Here is a 25,802-nt window from a genome sequence, read left to right as displayed (position 1 = left end):
CTCTCATTCAGGAATCTGCTTTTGTTCATGGTGACGTATAATATTGTTTTCATGATTTGAAAGTTAGAGACTCTTCTATTTTAGTCATATCATTAGCCAAAACATTTTAGAAGAGTATAGATTTTTAAAAAATTAACTCACTTGTATAGTGCTTCAATCTTGATATACACTGATGTAAGTTTCAGCTTTGCGTATTTTAGTTTGGTGAATTCAAGGTTAATTTTATTAAAGAGAAAGAAAGTGGTTTTTAATGGGGAAATTACTGACTCATCTGCAAGGAAGTCATTGTCTCATTGCTGGGCTTGGGTGCCAAAGGCATGCTGGGAAGTGACATCAAATCTAAAGACAGTATAAGAGCTGGGAACCACCACAGAAATCAGTGCAATGACTTCTTTTCTAGACAAGATTCTTTTAATTGCTAAGAACAGCAACAGTTAGAGCAAGAAAACAATGGACATACAGGTTTCATGGAATTCAAGAATACCACACAGAGCATTGCTTGATCTCACAGGAAACAGCATGCTGGAGGCAAGTAGGTGCTTTGCCACCATTTCTCAACTCCGCTTCAGGTTTCCTTCATTTTCTTGCTGTTCACTGTAGATTGTTTTCCTCTGGCATTCCTCCGATTATCAACAGTCCAACTACTGGGCTGACGACAGGTGTTGACATGACTTTCGCTTAACTTGTCCTAGTTACTGGCCCAGAAGTCCACAATTCCAGAAGCGGAATCTAATTGGCTCAGCTTGAGTTATGTGTCTATTCGTCATCCTCTAAGCTGTCGCCGCTACCTGGGCCAACTTCTCCAGTGTTGCGGATGGGTAAGCATAGCACACCAGGTCTGCAAGCCTTTCATTTTAAAGATAAGAGAACTGAATGAACACCTGTGGGGGAAGTGATTTGTCCTTAGTTATGTAACCAGTTATTGACTGATAGACAGTAATAGAACCACCACTCCACTTTTTTTTTTTAAACTATCAAAGGTATATTACATCTGTCACACCTTCCTGGCATTTCTTCCTAGCAGAGGGAAGGAGAACACTCTTGGGTTCCGAAACTGGGGCAAAAGGTGACTAGCAAGTTGGAGATGCCTCTAGGTTTTCTGCATAACTATTCTGCATTTAGTAGATTGTCTTTTAATTGCTTTGTCTATTCACTTGCTTTATTGAGATATTTACTTATTATAAAGTTCACCCATTTTAAGTGTATATGTCAGTAAGTTCTAGTATATTTGTAGTTATACAACCATCACCACAATCTAGTTTCAGAACATTTCCATCAGCTTATGTTCATGTACTGAATTTGTTGTATACACAACAAAAATCAAATTCAATATGTTTTTTATTTTTCAGCTCTACTATGAACCAAGCATTGTGCTAAAATTGTTACAGAACATTATCTTTGTCTATTATCTGTATCTTGTATTTATGCTGTGATGCATATCTAAATAACATGAAAAATGCTGTAATAGATGTGTAGAGAAATTGTGATGGGTAAGCAGAGAAAATGCCAGTTAATTCATTTTAGTTTAAAAGAAAATCTATCCCTCCTTTTTTACATTCAAAGATTATGATATTTAAAATTACATATAACTTTAAACCAATTTGAGAAATATTATCTATCTACATACAAATCACTGGTAATAGCACTAAAAAAGAAATGTTGTCCTGGCCTTTACAAGTCTAGCAGAGAAAGGATATATTCACAAATTACTATTTTATTAAGGTAGAATATCATGATACCCTTTCAAATAGCTATGAAGTCCTGGCAAAGGGTGAGACTATAACTTTTGAAATTAGGGAATTCTCCCCATAAGGGGTAGTAATGCTTTACCTTGAAGAAAGGGGAAAATCTTAAACTTAAAAATGGGCCTTCATAAGGTGATAATTTGTTATTCATAATTGAACAACAAAAGAGACAATTACACTGGTTACAGTGATGCAATATGAATAAGGTAGGATTTTTCTGGGAACACTAGGATGTGTGATCGCTCTAGTCATCGGAGGGAAAATACAATAGTTGGAGAAGACACAAGCACGCGCTCAAAGAGGGGAAAGGGGAAGGCCATTGAAAGATATGACACGTGAAATGATACTGCTGTGCTTCCCAGTATTCTCCTTTATATGGGCCATATAAAATGGGTTCTGTCCTCTCTCACTGTGGCGGGGAATGGGCTCAGTTTCCTACTACTTTCCCACCCTCTGGGGACAACAAGGGATGAAGATCCTGGGATTTGTAGAAAGATGGGAACTTTGGATATTTGGTGTCCAACAGGCTAACCTGTGCAGGTCATCACTCAGCTCCCTGTCCACTTTCCTTCTCTAGGTATAACCTTTTTTCCTCACTCTTGCTTCAAGTACCCAGTTTCTCTACTCTGAATTATATTTCTAATCTCACCTCTGCACTTCTAGCCCAGGTTTGCCTATTTTTATATTAATAGAAAAGCAAATTCTGCAAACTTTTCTGTTTCTAACTTCTGTCAGCTGATTATTTCAGTCTTTGTTTCTGGTTGAGTCTGAGCTGAGGGAAAATGCTGAGCTATAACACTGCCATACAATTAATGTACCATGGTTGTTACCTAATTGTAACCAGGAAAGTGGTGGTAGGACTAGAAAAATTCATGAATGAAGTATACGTTTATTTTGAGTTCAGTTCCTGTGGCCTGATGTCAAAATGCAGAACCTCACAGAAGTAGAGAAACTCATTTTCAACAAGAAACATAGATAATATCACATGTGGCAAAGGAGTTGAGTATTTCCTAGAGAAGTCAAATTAAGGAATGTGAGGACAACCAGAAGGATTGGTGATGGATGAAAAGTGGTCCTGGAAAAAAAAACAAAAAACTTTAATACAGTTTTGTCTAGAAAAGGTCCTGTAAACAAAGTAGCAGCACTAAGAACTTGGTGCTCTAATTTAAAGAGTATGTAATTTGAGAGAGCTTCAGCTGTATCTTTCACAGAGGCTGCCCGTGTACCTATCTAGACATCTACTACTTGACCTGAAACTTGAGGAGAATCAAATCAATTAGCGCTTTTGCTCTAAGGATTACACAGGCCCTTCCCATGAAGCATCAAGAGAAAAACTGCACATGAGACACAGCATGGGATATCTGAGTGTGGCATTTGCTTCAGGATATTGTCTGGAAGTTGAACGTCTCCTAAAATGAAGATCTGAAGGACCTGAAGGACGACAGAGGAAGAGATGGTTGGATGGCATCACCAGCTTAATGGACATGAGTTTGAGCAAACTCCAGAAGTTGGTGATGGACGGACAGGGAAGCCTGGCATTCTGCAGTCCATGGGGTTGCAAAGAGTCGGACACAACTGAGCAACTGAACTGAACTGAACTGAAGGACCTTCAGCTACTTTACTATCTATAAACATTTCACTGTGCATAATAAAATACAGTACTCTAAGAGTTCCAGAACCTATATAACTCTCTAATTTTCATATAAAATATTAATATTAAGTAGCCTTAAAGTAAAATTGGATCCTTTTTTCTTGTGCCTCTAGAGCAATTTAATAAGGGTGCCATTAGAATAAACTGGCAACATTTCAACCACTGAAGAGCTCCAAGATGAGAAGAACTGGTCTTTACGTACACTAGGATGATTTAAAAAGGACTTAGTAGTTTAGGATTTTCATTTTCATTATAAGTCAGAATGAAATCAAGATACTTGAAACAATATAATGAGATACTGATATTTTTATTCCAGTGATGCTCCTGTGAAGTGAGGATCAACACATTGGAACCATTATTATTCTGTTAAAAACAAATCAGCATTGAGTGTCTGTCAAAATTTGTCATGGTCCAATTATGATGCCACATTAGCTATAGTTTATTTAAGCTGCCAGCACACAATAAGCTCTAGGGAGATTATTATTAAGAGCATAAATCTAGCAAGAAATGAGTAAATCCATAGCATTTCTTCAATAAACAGAGAATGCCTTTTCTTTGTTTTTAAAAGACTGTAGAATTTTACCCATATAAAAGCACTGTATTTCATCTTGTCCAAATGAATATTTTATGAATGAAAAAATTGAGAATCGGTAAGTTAAATGATCTATCCAAAATCACACACTTAATAGTAATTGATCTAAAATTAGAATCCATGTGTTTCTAGACTACAAGTGAAATACATTAACCAGAAGTCATGTTCTTCATAGAATACTGCTATGCTTTTTTGCTGATAAAACCTCTTTAGAGAAAGATGTTTGTTTAATTAGGGATAAATGGACAAATATCTATCTATCTTTGCCACTTTGAAGCTGTTATAAGTCACTTAATCTCTGTATCATGATTTACTTGTTGGCTAATGAAGATGAAAGTAACAGTGAAAGTGTTAGTCACTCAGTCAAGTCCGACTTTTTGCAATCCCATGGACTGTAGCCCATCAGGCTCCTTTGTCCATGAAATTCTCCAGGCAAGAGTACTGGAGTGGGTTGCCACTCCCTTCTCCAGGGGATCTTCCAGACCCAAGGACTGAACCCCAAGTCTCCTGCATCGCAGGCAAATTCTTTACTAACTGAGCCACCCTGGAAGCCTGATGGAGATAATCTCTGCCAATAATAATCTTAGGTTTGTTGTGAAGGAAGGAAGGAAGGAATAAAAGGAAGAAATCCATTTATTTATTCTATATTTTAGTGGGCAGTTGTATGCTTTATACCATCACATTGGGTATTATCCCAAAAGTGAATCAGATTGGAAACTGCCTTTAAAGGTTTGCAGAATAGTGGAGGAGCTAAGATTTGTGCCTGTTTTCTCCACCAGGGGGCTTCTTCCCTTGTGGCTCAGTTGGTAAAGAATACGTCTGCAATGCAGGGTATGCAGGTTTGATACCTGGGTCAGAAGATCTTCTGGAGAAGGAAATGGCGACCCACTCCAGTATTCTTGCCTGGAAACCCCATGGAGAGAGAAGCCTGGAAGGCTGCAATCCATGAGGCTGGACATGACTGAGAGATTAAACTATCACCACCACCACTATTTTCCTGGGATTTAGCATGATATCTGGCATGCAGTCAATGTTCAGTAACCACTAAGTAAATAAATTGACCAATTGAGTATGTAGAAACACCTCTAACATGAGATAAGAAGTAGTAAGAGCCACAGGGAACAGCAGATTGATGCTCTGGGTTTTAGAGATCTTTGTTAGATTCCAAAGAACCTATACTAAAGTACAGAGGTCTTGGGTCCCAGAGCCAATCCTAACATACTACCTATTTCTGTGACCTTGATCAAACCACGCAGACTATATAGCTTTTATTTGTAAAAAGGAAAAGATTAGACCACAGAGACAATACTGACTATATAAATGAATAAAGTAGAATGAGGGCAAGGTAATGGGGGCTGGTAGGGATGATACAATCTAGAAAGCTTCCCAGTCTGGAAGTAGGGCACCCCTTCTCAATCCATTCAGGAAGAAGAACCTAATGTTGAAGATCTTCCACATTTTCAAGAGAAATCCATATTTTTCAATTTTTTAGAGTTTTCTAGTTCTTGCCTAGAGAACCCCGGGGACGGGGGAGCCTGGTGGGCTGCCACCTATGGGGTCGCACAGAGTTGGACACAACTGAAGTGACTTAGCAGCAGAAGCAGCAGCGTTTAAATGTTAGCTACTAATTCAAAACTTGAAAAAAAAAAAAAAAAGCAAGTGAAACAAATCTGTCTCTGAATCAGATCTGGCCCATGGGTCACTAGTATTTTATTTGTAGACTAGATGATCATCAATATTCTAATAATCTCCAATTCTTTGTTTTGCTGAATCTCTTTAATATTGTGAAGGTTAGGAAATAATGCAGTTAATGTTGGAGTGATCTGATTTTTCCCAAAATATCTCTCAGTCAGCTTTTATGAAGTTTGTGCTGACAATTTTCCATGTAGATATGATCTATGACATCACAATGTAAGTATTGCTTCCTGGAATTTTTGAAGGCTAATTAAAATTTTAAAATCATGCTAACATCTGGAATTGCTGCTAACCACATACAGAAGGACAAAAGCAAAGAGTTTATCTTTTTTAGGCCTTCTCTCTTCAGTTTATCTTGTGGGGTTTTTTTTGCAAACCATTTTTCCATAGATATGCCCTTAATTGAGTGTTGACAGCTTAGAACTAACTGGAAGAGGTTCTTGGCTTTCCCATCATGCATTTCTCTCTAGCTTGGGCATCCATTTACAATGAGCTGACTGTTACAGAACAGTAGATGCCTTTTATTATTGCTGACATAGATCTTGGGTTTTTTCCCCCACATTTGCACCATGTAGATTGATTTCTTTTATGTTTATTCAGCTAAAACTTGAATGCCTGAGAGAAAATGAAATGGCATGCCATTTGTCATTTTACCTGACTATGTCCTTAAATAATGCCTGTTTTTTTTTTAACTGAATATTTGCTAAATTATTTATTTATAAAATTTATATGAAAGCAGCCTGGTAGCATATTACAGTATCTTCCATCTGTGGACCTTACACTGTACTTCTCCCCGTGTCCTTCTGTAAGATGCACTTTTTAGGAGGAATTCATAGACCTCCTTTTACTTTCCTGTGACACAATGTACTTTCAGTAATTTTTCCTCACAGCAGGTTTTCCCTAATACTTTTTGAGCTAAAAATTAAAATTTAGCATGCAATAGCATGGTACAGCGTTGGAGAAGGAAATGGCAACCCACTCCAGTGTTCTTGCCTGGAGAATCCCAGGGACGGGGGAGCCTGGTGGGCTGCCGTCTATGGGGTCGCACAGAGTCGGACACGACTGAAGTGACTTAGCAGCAGCAGCAGCAGCATGGTACAGACTCTGAGTTAGATAATCTGAGTGTGACTTCCAACTATCTCTACCACTTACTGTGTGATTTTGTGCAAGTTAACTTAACCATGCTGAACCTCAATTTCCTCGTCTGTAAAATGGAGATAATTCTAGTACCACCACATACGACTGTTCTAAAATTTAACAGTGAAAATTAATAGTACATGGTACATAATAGTTATTATGCAGTTGATACTTATTAGCTATTATTTTCATTATTATTATGTTAAATTTTCTCTTTGGAGGTATAACATTAGATTACAGATAACCTTAGACAATTTAGGGAATGATATTTGCATTGCACTGTTCGCTTTTCCTTCCAAAAATCTCACCTTTTCTCCCTTCCTTTCTTTCTGTATTCCATTGTACTCTCTCCCTGTTTTCTTACCTCTCTCAAGTCATTCATAATTATTGAGTACCCACTAAGTGCATGACATGGGCAAAGACCATGAAGACAAAAGAGATTAAAAAATGATCAAAAGAGACTCTGTCCCAGCTCTCAGGGAATTTACAGGATGTCAGGGAGGAGACAGGAGGCAGTCATTAATTCAACAATGTCATGAATATACAATTACAAACTGTGTCAGCTAACCGAAATTAATGAACACCCTCAATTTACCCTTGCTTAAGGAACTGTGATGCATAATAACATTAGCAAGTAATATTTACATGATGTTTACCTCTTACAAAAAACTTGTATTTATTTTGTTTTATTTGAACCTTATAATAGTGGTATGATATAGATATTGCTAATTCCCACTTCAGAGATCATGAAACTGAAAAGTGAGAATGACTTAGGGTCAAAGAGTAATCTTATTAAAAGACTTAAGGCAGCATCTTCTGCCTTAAGATCTACACACTTTTCTAATTTTCTACAAACGTTTCTAAAAAACTTCTGGAATTGCCAAACTCACCTGGGAGGTTCTAGAAATGGATGTGTCTCTCAAGGGACTTGTATTCAAATATTATTTGGGAGGGGGGGACAAGCTCTAGATTTAATTCCTGGGTAGACTAAGTGACCAGGTTACATCCAGGCTGTGGTTCTAATCCCAGCCAGTTCCTCCCAAAGCCAACTATAAATACCAAAGACAACCACTGAGGTTTTAGCCCTGATTTATCAGGACCAACACTGCTTTTGGAAAAGTCCACTTAAGGTCTAGATAAACATGTAAATTCTTTTGCACCCGCTTTGGCTGCCAGCCTCTGTACCAGGATTCTTGTTTCCACCCCCACCAGTTGACTTTCTCTCAATTTACAAAGACAAAGAGACAACAGGAGAGAATATACACATCTTTCCAGCAGAGTTGGAATGAGAGTCACAAAGCTACCAGCCATGACTTGACCAAGTAAGAATTCTACTTTCCAAGTATGTGTATATATGCTTCCCTGGCCATAGTGAAAACTGTGATAGATCACATTTCCAGAAGAGACATGATACAGGTAACCACACCTGGGATACGTGCTCAGAGGACTATCTGGGGAAGCTTGGCACACGTTTTCCTTGTAACTACACCTTTAAACAGTCCATCACATTGACTTGATCACTTGCTAGTAAAGTGTGCATTTAATGGGTGGTTCTATTTTATTACATTCAGGATGGTCACAAGCAGTCGTCTAACAATTAGTTTCAGGGGTCAGCCCTGAGCATGCTCCCTGCTCCATCCTTGAGACTGCCCAGTGGTTATACAACCACAACACCCAAACTTACTATCAGGGTCCTAGATAAACACCCTCTTCATACTAGAGATTTTTGCCTTCACTTGGAGCAAACTTCTTCACGAGTTGTTACGGAAAGGAAACACGAATTCTAGTTTTGACAAAATATGGCTCCCAGAAGAGTTGTGACATTTTGGATTTGAAAGAGCTTTGAAAAGTTCAGTGTCTTCATTTACTGAAAAGGAAACTGGGGCATTATGGTTGGCAAAATAACAGCCCCTCAAAGATGTGCGTGTCCCTATTCTCAGAATCTGTGGAAGTGTTACCCTGAATAACAGGGTATGTTTGCAGATAACCCCTAACCTTTGCAGATGTGATTAAGGTTAAAGACCGTGAGATGGAGAGAAATTATGCTGGACTATCCTGGTGGGCCAGTCTAATGATGAGTCCCTACAGAAATAAAACGAAGGCCAAAGAGTAGATCAGAACGATGAAATGTGAGGAGGACTCTACTCATGGTTGATGGTGTTGTAAGGGGACCTCCAGCCAAAGAATGTAAGTCTCTCAGGGGCTGGAAGTGACCCTCCCCTTACAGACAACAAGACAATGGGAGCTTTGAACCTGCAACAGCAAGGGACTAAATTTTGCCACCAATCTAAGAGAAAAAAAAAAAAAAAATTGAATTCTTCTCTAGAACCTCCAGAAACACAGCCCAGCTTACATTTTGATGTTAACCCAATAAGGCCCTATTGGATTCATGACCTAAATGTAAGTATTATGTTTATACTGTTTTAAGCCGCTCAATTTAAGGCAGTTTGTTTTGGCAGCTATAGGAGATGGATACAGTGGGAAAGAGACTTGGCTAATGTCACATACCTAGTTTATAGCCCAGCCAAGAGCTATTCCCAGGACTTCTGACCACTTGTTGCTTTAAGTCTTCCCAGTCAGCTTACCTTCATTTACTCTCTAACACAACATCAGGTTCTGTCCCTCCTCCTGGTGATAGTCCTTCTAACAAGGCTGATATTTTCTTGCTTCCATATCTAGTTGAGTACCATCTGTCTCACTGTCTCAAATGGAAACTCCATAAAGAGGGGGACTCTGTTTTCATTGCTCATTTCTTTACACTTAGTTATCAACACAATGCTGCACACGGAGTAGGCCTCAATAAAATGTGCTGAATGAACGAATGAAAATAAAAGGATGAATGAATAAATGAGTACACACTGTGTCAAAATCAGTGCAAATGGAGCTATCAAGCTAAAAGAAATTTCATAAATTTATACTCAAATCTTCATTTTACTTATGAGGGAACATGAGACTGAGGTCACAGGTTCAGTTCTTAGCAGATCCAGAGCAGAGCCTGACCTCCTGACCACCTGAACAGCATATCCCTGTTTTTCATTAGATGCGTGCCGAAACGTCACATTTAAAAGCAGTGTGGAAATAGATGTGTGTGGTGCAACCAAAGGGTGGTAATTGGAACTGATACTACCTGAGTGTCTGTATCTCTGAAAATACCCAGGGGCAATACTTGTCTTAAAAATGTTTGCTTTTCAAATTTTTCTGTATTAGTTCAGATAGCCCACAGACAACTTAAGCAAGCACTTTCATTCATTCCTGAAAAAAGATTGTAAATGTCTGTAGAAGGAATAGACGTGGCAGTTTCATCCCAGTTGTGCTGGTTTGGACTAACGGAATTGACTGCCTGGCTGGGTGACAATATATAAGTTTGGCTTTTAAAATTCATTTCTAAGCTGCTCATATGTTCCTGTTCTCTTTTTCATTTTTATACACTCCGTGTCCAACATTTTAATTATCTCCATGTGTCCTAATCAGATCATTTTTGTTTGTGTTTGTGCTTTTCTTGGGTGTGCAAGGAAAAAAAAAATAGACTCAAGCAATTTATCTATTCATTTCATCACCGGATATGTATTGACAATCCTTTAGGATGAAGAGCAAAGATGCCAGTCTCGAGGGGACTTTTAGGCCTTGATCACGGGCATTCCTGCTGTGACCACCAAGGACTAATGCCTAGAGGATTCTCTCTGAGAGGGTGACAGCAAGGCCACTGACCCATCACAGAGCCAGGTCATAGGCCAATTGCAATTTGAACTCCTGCGTATATTTAACACTATAGACTAAATGTTTGTGTGTCGCCACAATTCATGTGTTGAAACCTAATCCCCTATATGAGGGTGTTTAGAGGTGCAGCCTTTAGGAGGTAATTAGGTCATGAAGGTGGATCCCTCAAGAATGGAATTAGTGTCTTTATAAAAGAGACCCCTGCGAGATCCCTCTCCCTTCCCTCAGTGTGAGAATATAGCATAAAATGGCCTGCAACCCAAAAGAGGTTCCTCACTGAAATCTGACCAAACTGGCACCCTGATCTCAGACTTCCAACCTTTAGAACTGTGAGAAATACATTTATGTTGTTACGTAAGCCATGCAGTCCGTGGCTCTTTGTTATAACAGACTAAAACACTTGATTTTTCTGTTGTAATATTTTCCTTTGATTTATAAATCCTCCCTCATTCTCCCCACACTGGCTTCATTTTCTTTTCTTCTGTGGAAAAAAAAAAAAAGACATTTTTACCCATCTGGGCCAAGGGTAAAAAAAAAAAAAACAGGGCATTTTAAAAATGGAAAATAAAGAGAAGAACAGGTGAAACATCAATTTGTACCTGTGAATGACCTGAATCATATTGGATTTCTCTCCTTTCTTGTCTTGAACTGCCATTTCCACTTCGGCCAGGCAGTTATCTTCTGTTGGGCCAGGAGGCCAAGTCAGATACGTCTTCTGAGCTGTCTGAAAGCCCAGCTTGGGCCCAGGCTGGTAGTGTGTCTCAGCGTGGCTACCTCTGTGTGCTTCACCTCAGAGTCCCTGGGCCTCCCGCCTGCAATTAGGAAGCAGCAGACGCAGCCGGGCTCCCACGGGTGAGTGCCGCAAATCAAATTGTCGTTCCTTTCATAAACCTGACCCAGCAGTCACTCCCACGAGACAGTCATTTTCCAGGAGAGCTTTTTCTATTCTGACAAAACCCATGAGGCAGCTATTTTGTGAAGAGATTGAATCTCGCTTTCCCATCAGGAAGAAAACTTTCAAAATTATACTCTAGGCAGTGTTACTGCCAGAGCCAAGTCATAGGAGACTCACAGGGAGTTCAGTCTCATTTCTGCTGCTGACCAGCTGGGCCACCTTGGAAAAACATTTTGACCTCTCTGGGCCTTGACTTTCTCAACTGTAAAGTGAGAGTTTGTCTAGGATCAGATACGACAACATGGAGGTCAGGGGTCTGAGTTTAGTCTGTACATGTATTTTATTTATTCTGAGCAGTTTTTCTTTTTGTTAAGGCAAGAGTTTAATGCCTTCACTTGAGACAGTTGCCTAAGAGTCTCTCACAGTCCCCCAACCCACCTTGGCTTAAATTGAGTTTTACTCGTTTACCTTACCTATTTGGTCCCTGGAGACATTTCCAAGTTCAACTCCTGAACTAGATGACCTTAAAGTGTACTCCTGGTTCTAATAATTTATGATCTCCAGGGATAAGTCATCTGCAAATGATCAAAACAAAGAGAGATGAATTAGACATTTCATGCATTTGTTCTTCTAAACTCTAGATTCTAGACCACTGATGATGATTCCCATTTCACATGCCCTCACATTTCCATGCATGGTGATCATTTTCAGCAGTAACTCTATCTTTGGTGTATCTGTGTGACTCAAAGCCCCATGAAAGAGAAGAACATGAGGCCTGGTGACCGGGCAAGGCAAGTGTTTTCAACAGTCTTGGACTTGCTGGAAAGGGAAACTCAGTGGTAGATGGCAGAGTGGCAGAACTCTGCATCCACCCCTTGGTGTAGAACTTGGTAGTGTGACTTTGTAGCTTGTCCCACTGAGGTAGGAGAAGGAAATGGCAACCCACTCCAGTACTCTTGCCTAGAAAATTCCATGGATGAAGGAGCCTGGCGGGCTACAGTCCATGGGGTCACAAAGAGTCAGACACGACTGAGCGACTTCACTTTCACTGAGGTAGAGTTCGTTTCCCTACCCCTTGAATCTGAGGTGGCTTGTGACTTTCTTTGGGCAATAGAATGTGGCACAAGTGACCTTATGCCAATTCCAAGTCTAGTCCTCCAGGGGTCTGACATACTTCAATTCTTTGTCTCAGAACCCTAACAGCTCTCATATGGACAAGGTCTGGTTAGCATCACGGAAAATGAGAGACATGTTGCCCACATTACCCCAGCCAACAGCCTGCCAAAGCTAGAAGCATGGTTGCCTACCCAATCAGCAGATGACTACACTTGCAGGAGTGAGCCCACAGACAGTAGAAGGACCACTCCAGCTCATCTAAAGAGCTGAGTCAAAAATCTGAACTAAAGAAATAGGGATTGTGTGAAGCACTAAATTTTAAGGTGGCTTGTTATGCAGCAGAAACTGGTACAGACTCATGTGCTTGGTTCACTGCAATAAGCACTGAATGAGTAGTGTGTGAGAATACAGATGAGTCAGATACTATCTCTATCTCTAAGGAACGTGCAGTTAAGCTGAAAATAAGAAAACTGGGTGGATATTGAGGGGGAAGTGAATTATAGCAGATATCATAATGAAATTGCAATTGAAGCTCTGGACTCCAGAGGATTGGAGAAGACTTAGTAAAGAAGGTCCCATTTGAAGTGGTTATTAGATAATGTGTGGAATTTACACAGGTGAAGATGGGAGATGGACTTGTTATTTATGGGGAGAGGTAGCTGGATGATAGCAATAAAACAGATCCACATAAATGAGAAACAAGAGCAGTTTCATCAAGCATTTACTGTGTTCCTATTTTCCTATTTGCAAAACCACGGTGGTATATTAATACATGATATAAATCTGAATCTTAAATGGTTCATAATCCAATTGGAAAGATAAGCCACAACTGCATGAAACAAGTTATAATGTAAGACATGAGGCTTCTCCCAGAGCCAGCACACGGGAGGGCGGCTGTGATGGTAAGTGCGTCTGCAAGGTTCATATTCAAGGTTGATTTCATTTAGGATTGACTAGTTTGATCTCCTTGCTGCCCAAGGGACTCTCAAGAGTCTTCTCCAGCACCACAGTTTAAGAGCATCAATTCTTTGGTGCTCAGATTTTTTTATGGTCCTACTCTCATCCATACATGACTACTGAAAAAACCACAACTTTGAACACCTGATGCAAAGAACTGACTCAGTGGAAAAGACCCTGATGCTGGGAAAGATTGAAGGCGGGAGGAGAAGGATGAGATGGTTGGATGGCATCACCAACTCAAAGGACATGAGTTTGAGTAAACTCTGGGAGTTGGAGATGGACAGGGAAGCCTGGCGTGCTGCAGCCCATGGGGTCGCAAAGAGTCAGGCACGACTGAGCAACTGAACTGAACTTGAACATACAGACCTTTGTCAGCAAAGTAATGTCTCTGCTTTTTAATATGCTGTCTAGGTTTGTCATAGCTCTTCTTCCAAGGAACAAGCATCTTTTAATTTCATGACTGCAGTCACCATCCAAGAAAATGAAGTCTGACATTGTTTCCACATCTTCCCCATTTATTTGCCATGAAGTGGTAGGACCAGATGCCATGATCTTCATTTTTTGAATGTTGAGTTTTGAGTCAGCTTTTTTACTCTCCTCTTTCACCTTCATCAAGAGGCTCTTTAGTTCCTCTTCACTTTCTGCCATTAAAGTGGCATCATCTGCATATCTGAGGTTGTTGATATTTCCCCCAGCAATCTTGATTCCAGCTTGCGATTCATCCAGCCCGGCATTTTGCATGATGTATACTGCATATAAGTTAATTAAACAGGGTGACAATATACAGCCTTGACATATTCCTTTCCCAATTTTGAACCAGTTCATTGTTCCATGTCCAGTTCTAACTGTGGCTTCTTGTCCAGCAAACAGCTTTCTCAGGAGGAGGTAAGGTGGTCTGGTATTCCCATCTCTTTAGGAATATTCCACAGTTTGTTGTGATCCACACTGTCAAAGGCTTTAGCATAGTCAATGAAGCATAAATAGATGTTTTTTTTGGAATTCCCTTGCTTTTTCTATGGTCCAGCATATGTTGGCAATTTGACCTCTGGTTTCTCTGCCTTTTGTGAATCCAGCTTATACATCTGGAAGTTCTCGGTTCACATACTGCTGAAGCCTCACTTGAAGGATTTTGAGCATACTCTTGCTCGCACGTGAAATGAGTGCAGTTGTGCAGTAATTTGAATATTATTTGGCCTTGCCTTTCTTTGGGACTGGAATGAAACCTGACCTTTTCCAGTCTTATGGCCACTGCTGAGTTCTCCAAGTTTGCTGGAATAATGTGTGCGGCACTTTAATAGCAATATCTTTTAGGATTTGAAATAACTCGACTGGAATCCCAATCACCTCCACTATAGTAATGCTTCCTAAGGTCCACTTCACATTCCAGGATGTCTGGCTCTAGGTGACTAGAGATCTCTTTAAGAAAATTAGAGATACCAAGGGAACATTTCATGCAAAGATAGGCACAATAAAGGACAAAAACAGCAAGGACCTAACAGAAGCAGAAGTGATGAAGTAAAAGTGGCACGAATACATAGGACTGTACAGAACAGCTCTTAATAACTGTGCCTTACTTCCTATGATAGTTCTTCTCAGGTTCCAACACGTTTTCTGGTGATACCTAAGGGACATTTTTCTTAGATTTCTGTAGTAGGAAGGGGTGGTAAAAGTTTTCTTGCATATACAGTGATTGTTGGCAAGAAATGTGCTGTAAATCTGGGCCTGAAGAAGGGTTACAGAATGGCAGTGAAGGCAGTCTCAGATGGGGGACAATCTATCATTTTCATCCCCACATTCCTGGATGTCAACAGATGAATTGGCCTCCTGACTAAACATGCCTTAGAGATAATTCCTCCTTCTCTAGACAATAATCAATTATGCAAGTTCCAATGTGTTAAACATTACACTTAGTTTTTGCTTATGTATGGAGAGATTAAGGAAATAATCTCTAAAAAGCCATTCATAATAAAACATATTGCTTCATGGTTTATAGTTTTAAAAAGAAATGAATTAAATGACAATACAAAAATATCTGATCCCTCTATCAAGGCTACAAAGCACACTAGAAATAGGGTTCAATGTTTTCCAGAGAATTTTCCATAGACCTTCAATCATGTAAAATGCTTCATGGTCCAGTAAGTTTAAGAAATGTTGCACTAAACGGTTCATGGAGATTAATTTTTATGTTAAGATAGTATGAAGAGTTTTGAGAAACTCCTGTCTTTAAAAATCAGTGTTTCTTTAAGGACTACTAAAGCTTCTCAGCAAAACTTTGATCTAATCTGATTTTTTCCTTTGTCAGGAGAAGGAACCAGTTAGTGGCTAAGTTACTTACCCAAAGTCTCAACCCAGTTATCTCTAAAGAAGAATAGGACCCAGGCCTCCCTGAGAGATTCTCAGTCAGGGATGTTTTTTCTTGGACTTCTTTTTGCCTCACACAAGGTCATCAGAGTACAGTGAATTCACAAGTGGGAGCAAAACAGAGCCTTGCAAATGAGAATCATGGGGAAGCTTCCTGACTATGGTGGAACTTGGAATGGGTATTAATCAGTAGGAAGAACTTGGACAGGCTGAATGAAGCCGAGAGCATTCCAGACAGTGCACCGGGCATTTCTGATTGGACTCGCTCTTACCGCTGTGCCTCCCTCACCCTTGCCTTTTTTTCCCTTTTTTATTATAATAGACTTTATTTTTCAAAGATTTAGGTTCAAGGCAAAAATAAATGGAAGGTATAGATATTTCTTGTGTGCTGTGAGCCCCCACATATGCATAGTTCCCCCACTGTCAACATCCAGCCCCACCATGGTACACTGTTTACAGCTGATGAACCTACACTGACATGTCGAAAACACCCAGAGTCCATCGTTTACCTTAGGGTTCACCTTTGGTGTTGTACATGCTATGGGTTTAGACGTTTATTTATGATGACATATACTATGATTCTCAGGTGGCACAGTGGTAAAGAATCCATCTGCCAATGCAGGAGATGCAAGAGATGTAAGTTCAATCTCTGGCTCAGGAAGATCCCCTGGAGCAGGACATGGCAACCCACTCCAGTATTCTTGCCTGGGAAATTCCACGGACAGAGGGGCCTGGGGGGACTGCAGTCCACGGGGTCACAAAGAGTTGGACACAACTGAGCGACTGAGCACAGCACATGGTGACATGTAGCCACCAGTATCGTGTCACACAGAACATATTGCTCTTTGTACTTGTCATAAGCAGATAAATCAAGTATATAAGCAAAATCCCTCCATTCTACAAAGAAAGCAAAATCCAACTGGGGAAAGAGATTGCAGTAGAAATGCAGGTTTATAAATCCTTTGAGTTTAGGGGGTTTTTTTGGTAGCAGTGAACTTGTTCTGTGATATTATGAATTATATCTAATAACTTCATAGGTCTAGGATCCCTCCTCTCTGCTCTCTCTTGTTCTTCAGTATGTTACCAGTAATTATTCCTGTCCTCTGCCTATGACTTTGCTTTCATAGTGTATTAATTCAGCCAAGATTGAGGAATAAGCCAGAAGCTTTTAAGGAAATTATTAGGGCAGGGTAGTGAAGAAAGGTTTGTTTAAAGGTATTAATGACACAACATTGTTGAAGACACAGTGTGGAGTCACGCAGATTAGAAGAATTGTGCAGAACAGCAGAATAAAGTGATACGATGTTCGAACAAATGATGGGAGTTACCCAGGCTGGAATCTCATTAGACCTGCCATGTTCTCCATCTCCAGCATGACAAGTGGGCTTTGTGTTCCTGCCTGAATATTCACACAAAGACAGGAGAACTCACTTAGGAATGAAAGAGGGAAAGAGGAGTAATGAAGGAAAGAAATGTTAGCTTAGGTTTGAGGGCTTCCTACAAAGCATTTTGAATGTGATTTTTTTTTTTTTGGCTCCATTTATTCCCAGTAAATGGATGTGAGTTCAGTGCTAGGTGATTACTTTCAAGAAGGGATTTTTTTCCCCCTTCACCTCAGAACAGGCGTAATGGACAACTTCTCAGAAATCTTCTCTCTCTGTATCACTCTTCCATTTTCCTCTGCCTTCAAGTTCAACAGCTGTAGATTTGACAGATGCATATTTTTAGAGACAAAATTATCTTCCTCTCTGATTTAAATTTGCCAGCCCTGCTAGTAGAGCTCCACCTACCCATGGCAGAGACACATCGGTGTAGCTGGTATTAGAGATGTCATTTTGTGACCAGTGCCTCTTTTCTATACATTTTGCATGTGATCTTGAAAAACAGATGTTTTCAAAGGAAGGTCTCTGAGACTTCAGTTCCATCTTTTGAAGCCTCAGGTTTAACTTGGAGAACTTTGTTAGTCCAAGTCTTACAATTGGCATTCACCGAGACACAGTCTGTTTCTCCAACCAGATTTCATCTTGCCTCTAAAAGCACCTGCTGCTCTCTCTCCAGGTTACATCCTCCTGCCTCCCCTTCCCACCTAGAAAAGCAAACTGCTTCTTGCTTCTGGGTGCAACAGAAACATAAGTGAACTGGAGCCCAGTTGGTGTTCAACCTCTACACTGCACAGCTCTGGCTGACTGATTTACAGAGACTCTGCTCACAATGGCTGTCCTGGGGCCAATAAAGACTTTAAAGGAGTGGATTATAAAGAAGGAATGGTCCAGCCATTTCCATGAGAATTTTTCTGTACTCCAGAGAGGGTCTGAGTTTCACAGCATGGCAGGATCAGCTGTAAATTGCAGGTTGCAGTATTATGGAGTGTAGACTCTCCCAGGCACAGCTGGGAGAGGCTGGGAGGGGGCAGTTTGACAGAGAGGTTATGAGGTCCTCAGGGAGGCCCTCAGACATATGCCTGTCTTCCAGGAGAATAGAGTCTATTCTAGATAAGCAGTTAGGACTCAAAAGAAGGGGTAGAAAGAATTTCAAGTCACTAAAATGGTATGTGATAAACAAGTGTCATGGGTAACACCTGTGAATGAATTTTGAGGAAAAAATTTTATTTTTCCAGAGGTTCTGGAAAAGATTCTGAAGAAAAGTAGAATATGATTTGGAGTTCAAAAGAATCAGTATCATACAAACTTAAAATTATAATAAACATAATTTTTAATGTAAAAATCCCCCAGTAAAATAAAACTACCATCCTATCATGGAACCAAAATAACTACTCTTTAAGTTCCTTTTTAATCTGGAGTTGTATATTTCAGAATTATGATATAGTATACAAACTTGTGCTTTTACTCACATTTTTCCTATGTATATTTTGAACTTAGTTTGTAGACATTGTAGTAGGTATTCTGAAAACGGTAGTGAATAACAGAGTGAACAATTTGGTGTCCTGCCTTTAATTTCTGTGACTTTCCTGGTTTTAGCACTGAAATCTCTGCATCCAGCAACCCCCTGCCCCACCAACCCAGCCTCAACAAACTAGGACTGTTGGTCATCCTATAAAAAGACCCTGACTTCATGGAAATTACAGTGCAGTGGAGACAGGACTATGAGCCTATAATTTTTTATGTGCTGAATGTTACAAGGGAAGTGCAGGGCTAGTATAGTGACTGGTGCCTGGTTAGGCACCTAGAGGAAGTTATATTTCATGAAGTCCTAAGAAGAGTTAGTTGGGGGAAGGACCCCCTTATAATAATATGCTACACCTCAAAGCAGACCCATAATATAATATAATAATGCATAATATAATATAATATAATATAGCATAATGTAATAATGCTACACCTTGAAGCAGACCCACTATGGGAAGTGAAATTACATTAACAAAGTTGCTTTTGACTGTAAGGCAACATCCTAGGAGAACATGAAGCTGATCAACATGTGAGATGTGTTAGGAGAGGTCTGTCTACACTTGCTTGTGCATATTAGTAGAACTGTGTATTAGTTTTATTAGTCTGTAATGATAAGATTTGTTCATTTGTTTATTTTCTATGTTGGTAACAAATTTTGCAATTTTTAATTCTCGAATTTCAGATAGAATGCTGACTTATGATTATAGTTTATATAGACAGTTTAATATATTTCTCATCTTTTCCTCATGTTCTTTATAATGACCCATGCTATTTATTTCCTCTCTGAAAATTTTGAAATACATGACTTCTCTTCCCATAGCCTTGCCATGCTTCAGAAATGACAGCAGTCTTAAACAATGTCCCTCATGACCTTAAAATGACCCTATAAGGACAGACTGGTAGAGGTCACTGCATCTCCACAGGCTTGAATGAACACTTATTTTTATATTCCTTGCAGACTATCCCTGATTCCTATTGATGTGCTCTTTCTTCAGATATGCTAATACTGCTGATTAAGCTACTGTTTTCTTTTGTAGTCAAACTTTGATTAGATTTTCCCAGGTTCTTGTTGTTGTTTTGCTTTTGGTGTGAAATACTCTACAAGGAAATTTGCTTTCTAAAACAGTAAAAAATGAGCCATTACAATTTTATTTGTGAAGCTTTCAGAGATTGTGGGGTATCTTACCAGTTCTGCTATGTTTTAAACATACTGCTGTATTGATATTCCCACCCCCTGCCTCACTCCTCAAAGAGAATTTTATGTGATCTGTGTCCCCCTAGGCTTCCAGTATTCCCCTGCATGGGAATAATGCAGTCAGCCCTAGTGGAAAGCTTAGAGGCCGAGGTCGTCCCTGACCCCAGGAACTGTCCTAATGAACTGTTTATTTCCCAATGAAGAATAAAAAGAAAACAAGGTGTTTAGTTTAGCAAAGGGAAAAATTTTTGTGTAGTCCAGGGAATGCTCAGTAGAGGAAGAGACTTGATCTAGGTTTTGAAAACTAGGGACGGCGGAGCTCCCAGTAGGAACTGCTCTTTCCCTCCAGCATATCATCATGAATAATCACAAGATGTGTTGGTATTTTATTTTGCTAATGTGTTTCATACACTATTTGGGGTTTCACATCAAGCCCACTGACCCTTTAAAAGACACTTTTAGAATTTCTTCAGACAAGCAACCCCTAACCTGGATAGTAGTAGCCCGGGGTAAAAGGTTTGCTTTCCCATTTTTGTTCAAGTTTATGAGACTGTGGTCAGCGTGGCCACTGTGCCGTTTGCACATTTGCCTCTTCTAAGGACGGGGGGTTATACAGTGTCCTCTCAGGCAGACAGATGATGGGGCATGGGGCTGCAGTAGGGAGCTGGGGAACAAGGAAGAAGGCTTCTCAGGACAGAGAGTACCTGATCAGGTTACAGATCCCCTTGTAAAATATCCAGTCAGGCACAAATACAGCTTTACTACTACAAACAATACTACATCATAAAGAAGAATGTGCTAACTTTTTTTCCAAATTAAATTTTCATTGATGCCCATGGCTTCTGAAGAATAAAGTACAGCTAAGACAGATATCTATTTGGTGAAGGCTTAAAATAAAATTTCAACTAAGAAAAAAAATAATAAAAATGCAAGTTTAATGTTCAACAAGACATAGAGTATGTAATTAAACTCAGCTTTATCAGCTCCAGCATTCATTAATGAATTCTAAGGCCTTGGGAGCTATAAAGTTCTTTCAGAGGCAATCAATAATCTATTCCAATTGTGACACAAAATCTGAACCTAATTACCAGCAATGGATGGTTGTGGCCCATTTAAAAAGATCGTTGTATTAGTAGAGGTGAGCAAAGGTGTGTGGAGGTTAATCAACATTGACTTATATCTCACCAAACCTCTACCTTAATTTTTCCTTTATGATACTATCGAGGAAAAATGCTAATTAGCCTTTCCTGTTCTTTATAACCTTGAATTCTGCATTTGTTCTTTCTGAGAACTTTGCTTTTCAAGTGCTCTGAAGAGTTGATCATTTAATTTTATGGTATTTTACAAGATTTCCACTGAACATTTCTCATTCTCAGAAGCCTTGTGACTTGCCTTTAGCATTCTTTCTATTAATGCTCTTTAATTTACTCGACGGAAACCCATTCTTCCACAGGTATTTTCACTTGGATCTTTGGAGAGTCATTGTCATTGAACACTATGTTGGCTCTTCTGTGTGCCTGCTCAGCTATAACAGATTCGAAAGAACTGAATTATGTATGCACTACCACCTATGTTACTCATGTTACCTACTTTATTACTACGAGCTCCACAGAAGCAAACAGTGGGGTAGGATTTGATGTGAGTAATTTCTTTGGGTGGCAAAGAAAAACCAGTAGGGATTGGGAGAAGTAAGACACTGAAGGAAAGGTAGTCCATAAAGAATGGTGTTTATCACGCCAGATTTACTATGGGCCATGGAGTTTTATCCTACTGGGAAAATTCTGGAGGCCAAGAAAGAATACACACTTCAGAGTTCTCTATGTGCGCATGTGCATGCATGAGTGAGAGAACGTTTGATATGAGTACATGTTCTGGGAGATGCATCCACGAGGCTGTGAATCAGGGGTAATTTGTCTTATTTAGGCTTTGCATTAGGCTCAATGCCCTATTGAAACCCATGGACCCCCATTTGTCTTATAACACTATTCTTCAGGGTTATTTTCAAAACCACAACTTGCCTCTGAAGACCAAAAGACTACAAATAAATAGTCTTCATTTAATGCAGAAGCAGAAGGACATCTTAGGAATTCAGCTGATTATCCTAAACATAACCCATGAGGCTGTTCTGTGATCTCGGTTTTCTCTTGAAGAGTGTTATTTTGGGGAGCAAAATCAGCACATGTGAGGTTAGACTTCCAGATTGAGTAAGAGTGAGAAAAACCAGACTTAGCTTTTCAGCACAGATTGCTTAGTTGTTTCTCTTTGGGATTGTTCAAGTACCTGTCAGTGCTTGTGGTGCCAAATGCAGCAGTTATGTATGTTTACCTGCGTGACCTAGACTGAGCCATCTGTAGATTACATTCTGCACATACATACCCATGGAATCCCATGAAACATGTTAGACTCTGAAAGTTCCTTTTGTTTTGATTGAACTCTCATCCCAAGCATTTTCCCATCTATTTTCTACTTCTCAAGGACCATTAGTACATCTTAAAACAATTTTATGTACAGTCGTCCTGTGTATGCTAATTAGAAAATCATCGGCCTTTGTAGTCTTTTGGAATCTCCCAGAAAATTAACAAAATTGGCTATTTTTTGCATCCAGAAGTTTCACACGCTTGACAAAGGACACATTCATCTTGCATTGATCCCTCCTCAATTCCCCATCCTCCTATTCTTTGCACCTAATGGGTATTCAATAAGTCTTGGTTGAAATAAACATGTCTTCCAAATCTTTCAAAGTCAATCCTTAAGTCCTCTGTCCAGTTAACCCTCCGGAATATTTCAGAACAGTTAAACTGTCTGTTGACATGTCCCTCTTGGCTGAAATGCCTTTAAGTCCCACTGTAAGCTCAGCTTACTAAGTCCCAGTGGGAGTAGGTAAGATGATACTAATGCAAACCAAGAGTGGGCTTTGGGATTAGAGTCATTGTTTTGAATTTGGAATCTCTTGTATAGGGTACATGTCCACTAAGCCTCCGCAGGCTCCTTCTGTGGGTGTCTAGGATGTGTGGTTGTGACTTTGCCTTGATTTTCTTCCATATTTAGCACTCAGTGCTTTACTACAACTGCAGCTTGTTTAAGGACCCAGCTTACTCAGCTGGGGTTTTGATACTGTGCTTAAATCATGCTAATTCCTCCTCCAAGGTGCTGAATTATATGCAAATAATTTAAACCACTGTCTGTAGTTCTCCTATGAATGCATTTAGGATCAACAGTATTCTTCCACCACACACTTGACCTAAGGAATTTGATGTCACTTACATCTATGATATTGAATCATACTGATTAAATTTGATCACCTCAGTTTTCTATTTTCCTTAGCCATTCAAACATCTACCAATTCAAATATCTATTCTTTGATTTTCTTACCCTTCTGTGAGGACCACTCTGTCCCAAGCACAATTTTGGACCTACATTTTGGACTGTCAACTACTCTACCAGGAGCTGGTTCTACCCCTGGTCACTTTCCCTCAATCACTTAATTTTCACCTGTACCAAACCTCTCCTCCTCCTCTGTCCAGTCACAGAAGTCGTTACTTGCCCTGTATCCAAGGCTACCCATCTCACAAGGACTCAGCTAATTTAGTCTCTATATTTCATCTACTCTTGTGAAGTATATCATATTTCTTCTGTGTAGTTTGTATGGCAGTCAAGGTTAGGAATTGATTTTGTAACCTTAAAGAAAGAATAAAATCATATAAGTTAATCAATTGGACACATACTTACTGATTACTTAGCACATTTCAGGCACAGTGGGATACAGTGAGCAAGATGAACAAGACCCCTACTCTCAGGAAGGTTATGATCTAGCAAGGGAAGCATTCACTTAACTAGGACAGTCAATCCCTCATTATTCCCAGATTCCATATTTGTAAATTCACCAACTGACAAAAATTTATTTGTGACTCCCAAATCAACACTTACAGCGCTCTCATAGTCATTTGCAGACAGACACAGGGCAGCAAAGAATTAGAGTTGTCCAACCCTCATGATCCCAGCTGAGATTAAGCAAAACAAAAAACACTGCCTTCTTGTTTCAGTTTCCATGCTGTAAACAAGTAGCCCTTCCGTGGTAGATTGAGTGCCCTGTTCCTCGTATTTTCATTGGTCTGTCTGCTGCTTCGGATGCCCCACCCCAACTGGCTAGTGTTCCTTAGCGCAGGAGGGCTGCGGTGTGCCTTACAGAGAAAATACTTGTGTTGGATCAGCTTCCTTCAACCGTGACTATAGTGCTGTTGGCTCTGATTTCAGTGCTAATGAATCAACAGTATACATTTTAAGAGGCACTTTAAACAGATACACACATAACAAAGTTATGCATTGAGCAGTTGACAAAAATGTAATGACCAAAGATTCACAAGAATATAACCCTATATTTCTCTAGGAGCAAACACTTCAGTATTCTTTAATGTAGTGTTCATGGTGACTTTATGGAATATAAATACTATGAATAACTCACCATAATTTAATGAAAATTTCTTTAATTGCTTATATGATAAACTTTACAAGTTAATGGTGTTCCATACCCCGAGAGTGTGTATAGTAGGGGGACTTCATCGGAGAGAGTAAGGAAGACTTTCCTGAAGAAGTTATATTTTAGCTATGACATGAAAGAGATGTAGGGATTAGCTGTGTTTAGAGTGTGAGGAAGGGCACTTAAGATAGAAGGAACAGCTTAGGCAAGCTCTTGATGCAGGAGAGTATGATCTGTTTGAGGACTAAAGTCAGGCCACGGTGACTGTGTATATAGAGGAGAGAATAATGAAAAGTAAAACCGTATACATAGATAGAGCCTAAAGACTAGTCAAAGGATTTGAACTTTACTGAATAGTAAGGGGAAAATGCTGATGTATTTTCTTGGAGGACTGATCATTCTTTCTTCTCTAGGAAGAATGGATTAAGACAGACATAGTGGAAGCAGGGTGACCATTAGGAGTCTGTTTCAGGAATCCAGACAGAGGATGATGATGTCTTAAACTAAGTTGTGACAGCAGATATAGCGAGCATGGAGATAGACTTAGAAGAGATATCAGAGGTAAAAATGGCAACATTCAGTGATGAGAAGACATGAAGATTGAGGGTAAAGGAGGATAATCATGGTAGGATTATCTCAAGGTAGATGATTTCTCAAAGGGAGAACTCTGGAGGAAGAAGACAAAGAAATTGGCATACATTTTGTTTTCAATGATGGCTGCAGCAAGATCCTTTCTGCTTTTAGCAGTCTGACCTTGCCATGACCACTTAAAAAGTAGGATTTATTTCCTCTCCCCTTGAATCTGGGCTGGTTTCATGACCCATTTTAACTAGTAGAGCACAGTGGAAGTGAGGCTGCACAGCTTCTGAGACTAAACCTTAACAGAAACACAGCTTCTGCCTTCATCTCTTGGTATCTTTCTTCTTGGAATCCAATTGCCAACTTCAAGGATGCCTAGGCAGTGACATGGAGAAGCTCACACAGAGGAGAAGCTGGACCATGGCTGATCACCCCAGCTAACTTCCAGCAAGTAGTTGGCATCAACCGCCACGTGACTTCTAGACCTTCCAGTAGTTGCCCCACGTGGAGCAGAAGAACATCCATATAACCTTCAGAATCATGAAGAAGAGAATATTTACTGCTTTGAACCTTTCAGCTTGGGAGTGATTCACTTTTATAGCATAGATATCTGAAACAGAGAGAGCTGGGATTTCGGTTCGGGGAATTTCCATGAGTTGCTGTGGAACATTTAAGTGAAGGTGGCTATCAGGAAGCTGGTTGTAATGTCTGGAACTGACAAGTGACGTCTGGGTTAGAGATATAAACTTGAGAGTTGCTAGCACACAAATGATGTT

The 25,802-nt window shown here is 39.8% G+C and overlaps 1 long non-coding RNA gene across 4 annotated transcripts; it reads right to left on the bottom strand.

Annotated features, from left to right (window-relative positions):
• Positions 1–410: 410 nt before the first annotated feature.
• Positions 411–24,016, bottom strand: LOC122424895. Of its 4 annotated transcripts, none has more exons than XR_006264599.1 (4): positions 23,898–24,016; positions 11,906–12,007; positions 11,137–11,349; positions 411–881 (listed from the first exon to the last, which is right to left on the bottom strand). It is a non-coding gene; the product is annotated as an uncharacterized LOC122424895 (long non-coding RNA). The 4 variants fall into 4 exon arrangements; XR_006264598.1 differs by having other exon boundaries at positions 411–846; XR_006264600.1 differs by lacking the exon at positions 411–881 and adding an exon at positions 10,347–11,018.
• Between the last annotated feature and the right edge of the window lie 1,786 nt (positions 24,017–25,802).

The sequence above is a fragment of the Cervus canadensis genome, chromosome 22 (genome assembly GCF_019320065.1).
Source record: "Cervus canadensis isolate Bull #8, Minnesota chromosome 22, ASM1932006v1, whole genome shotgun sequence".
NCBI classification, from domain to species: Eukaryota; Metazoa; Chordata; class Mammalia; order Artiodactyla; family Cervidae; genus Cervus; species Cervus canadensis.
Note: the sequence above shows the minus strand (reverse complement) of the source record. Positions and strands in the feature narration are given on the sequence as shown.